Source organism: Pseudophryne corroboree, unplaced genomic scaffold, assembly GCF_028390025.1.
Source record: "Pseudophryne corroboree isolate aPseCor3 unplaced genomic scaffold, aPseCor3.hap2 scaffold_192, whole genome shotgun sequence".
In the NCBI taxonomy this organism is placed as follows: domain Eukaryota; kingdom Metazoa; phylum Chordata; class Amphibia; order Anura; family Myobatrachidae; genus Pseudophryne; species Pseudophryne corroboree.
This window is the reverse complement of record NW_026968559.1, coordinates 879,269-882,353: the sequence shown is the minus strand read 5'-3', so window position 1 is coordinate 882,353 and position 3,085 is coordinate 879,269. Positions and strand designations below refer to the sequence as shown.

General features: G+C 44.1%; 2 non-coding genes across 2 annotated transcripts; both read left to right on the top strand.

The window, feature by feature from the left end:
* Positions 1-1,452: 1,452 nt before the first annotated feature.
* Positions 1,453-1,616, top strand: LOC135004261 (U1 spliceosomal RNA). The gene has a single exon (XR_010205087.1). It is a non-coding gene; the product is annotated as a U1 spliceosomal RNA (small nuclear RNA).
* Positions 1,617-1,768: 152 nt separating this feature from the next.
* LOC135004301 (U1 spliceosomal RNA) lies at positions 1,769-1,931 on the top strand. Its single transcript, XR_010205125.1, has one exon. It is a non-coding gene; the product is annotated as a U1 spliceosomal RNA (small nuclear RNA).
* The last annotated feature ends 1,154 nt before the right edge of the window (positions 1,932-3,085 follow it).

Genomic DNA, 3,085 nt, shown 5'->3' with positions numbered 1-3,085 from the left:
ATAACCCAGAGGTAGGCAGATTGAAACTATCCTCTGCTATATGCATTTTTTTTTGTTAATTAAAGTAATCCAAAACTGGGATTGATATTTTGTCTCTTTTATTTTTACTTAAAGTACAATAACTTTTACCATTTTAATTTGTTTTAATAGTATATTGACAGTATTGTTTTCTTTCAAAAATCCACTTCATTTTCTTTACCCTATTATTAAAATGGTAATTGACAAAAACAAACTACATTGTCACCAGAAGAGCAATACAAAATGTACAAGTGATATATTAAATTCATCTTTCCAGCTTGAATTTCAATGATGCATTGGGTCAACAATTTTGTGAGAAACATCTTCACCCTTAAATAAAGATTTTCTTAATTCCTTACCTGTGTGCTAATTAGATATCACCTTGTTTTCACATTAAACAGACTTCCACATGAGAAAGCAGCAAGGATGCAGTGGCGTTAATGTTTCCTGGTGTCAACCTGTATTATTTCAGTAGACATTGAAATGAGGATGCATCTTGCTGCCTTTCCAATGAAGCAAGTTTAATTTAGTAATAGGTGAAAAACCATCCTTACAAAGGTGTTAATCAGAGACTTGGCTTTGTGGACACTTTTCAGAGAACAAATTTGTTAGCATAAAAATAAAGCCAGAAAATGAAGAGCTGTTTAATCACTCAATTGGATTTTTCTGCCAGCATATTTTTTTTCTCTGCAACCCACTGCTAAATTGTGCTTCCTAGCTGTTTTTTATAAAATCACTGAATCAAATCTAACTCTGATTACATCAGAGAAGGCCAGGTACCCTACACAATAAGAGGGGGTTTGAAATTTTGACTTGTCTACTTAAATATCACCAAAATCTGATCACAAGGTCAATTACGTCCCTGGGTGGGATTGAACCACCAACCTTTCGGTTAATAGCCGTACATACTAACTGATTGCGCCACAGAGACCCTTTTACTTGCCTTACAGAGCAGCTCTGGAGCTGTTACAGTGCCCAGCTGCTGCAAGAAATCAGCTTGAATGCTTAAGGGGCTGGGGCATAGCCAACATGAGCCCCACACCGAAGGAGGGTGGAGGTGTTTAATGCGAACTAGGGGTCATCCAAGCGCCGCAAAAGGCCTGCCATGCCCTGCACGCCCCTTTTCTCTTTTCATATGCAGACGAGGGTTGAAGCCAACTTTGACCCACTGCTTGGATGACATCACCATATGCAAATCTATCTGCTGCAGGCCTTCACCCAGGAATGCTTGCACTAGTTGTTGCATTTGGTTTGTTGTTTGGGGGTGCTTCAGTATTAGGCAGCCTTCTGCCCTCCCATGTTCATCTGAAAATATGTGTTCTCCCTGCAGTTGTTGTCCCCAGATGAGAGTTCCCTTGTGCTGCCTCAGTTGAATCTCCTTTACTTGACAGAGATGTGCCTGAGCAGCGGCCCTCCCCAGCTCTATCCCAAATCATACTTATTTTGCATAGGAGATACCATGGTCATGAAGATTGTTCTCCCAGGGTGAGGTTCATTCATTGCATTCTGGGTATGCTGACCCCTATGATTTCCCCAAATGTGGGAAACTCGACTGCATTATTTGTGGTAGTGGGGGACTGTGTTTGTGCTTTCCTCTGGTCAGCTCTGGTAAAAGTCAGATTTCTTTGTCTCAGATCTTCCTCTAGCCTTGTTCCTCTTTCGAGAGTTCCCTTGTGCTGCCTCAGTTGGATCTCCTTAAGTTGACAGGGGGGTACCCGAGTAGCGACCCTCCCCAGCTCTAGCCCAACTCCTACTTACCTGCCAGGTGAGATACTATGATCATGTAGGTGCTTCTCCCAGGGCAAGGGTCACCCATTGCACTCTGGGTGTGCTGCCCCTGTGATTTCCCCAAATGTGGGAAACTTGACTGCATAATTTGTGTTTCCCCTGGTCGTCTCTCGTATAATTCAGATCTCTTTGTCTCAGGTCTCTCTCCAGCCTAGTTTGCTGTCTGTTTCCACTTCTCTTTTCTTGAGCCGCTCCCTTCTATGCCCTTGCGCACTATCCTGACTTCTCCCGTCTGCTTACTTTGTGCCTTCCAACACACAATGCAAACTACAGGTAGTGCTGCAGGGCCCACACCCTTTTACTTGCCTCACAGAGCAGCTCTGGAGCTGTTACAGTACCCAGCTGCTGCAAGAAATCAGCTTGAATGCTTCAGGGGCTTGGGCATTGCCAACATGAGCCCCACACCGAAGGAGGGTGGGGGTGTTTAATGCGAACTAAGGGTCACCCAAGCGCCGCAAAAGGCCGCCATGCCCTGCACGCCCCTTTTCTCTTTTCATATGCAGACGAGGGTTGAAGCCAACTTTGACCCACTGCTTGGATGGCATTACCATATGCAAATCAATCTGCTGCAGGCCTTCCCCCAGGAATGCTTGCACTAGTTGTTGCATTTGGTTTGTTGTTTGGGGGTGCTTCAGTATTAGGCAGCCTTCTGCCCTCCCATGTTCATCTGAAAATATGTGTTCTCCCTGCAGTTGTTGTCCCCAGATGAGAGTTCCCTTGTGCTGCCTCAGTTGAATCTCCTTTACTTGACAGAGATGTGCCTGAGCAGCGGCCCTCCCCAGCCCTATCCCAAATCATACTTATTTTGCATAAGAGATACCATGGTCATGAAGATTGTTCTCCCAGGGTGAGGTTCATTCATTGCATTCTGGGTATGCTGACCCCTGTGATTTCCCCAAATGTAGGCCATCATCTACACGACATAACCCTGTATTTTCCAATGCGTAGCTCTTTGCAAAAGAGAGATATTGGCAAGGAAAAGCTGTCTTGTACCATTGCATTTTTCTCCCAAACGAAGGACACTAGAAAGAAAATTTTAAAGCCTCCTGTTAGGCCATCATCTACACGATATAGCCCTGAATTTTCCAATGCGCAGCTCTTTGCAAAAGAGAGATATTGGCAAGGAAAAGCTGTCTTGTACCTTTGCATTTTTCTCCCAAACGAAGGACACTAGAATTAAAATTTTAAAGCCTCCTGTTAGGCCATCATCTACACGACATAGCCCTGAATTTTCCAATGCGTAGCTCTTTGCAAAAGAGAGATATTTGCAAGGAAAAGC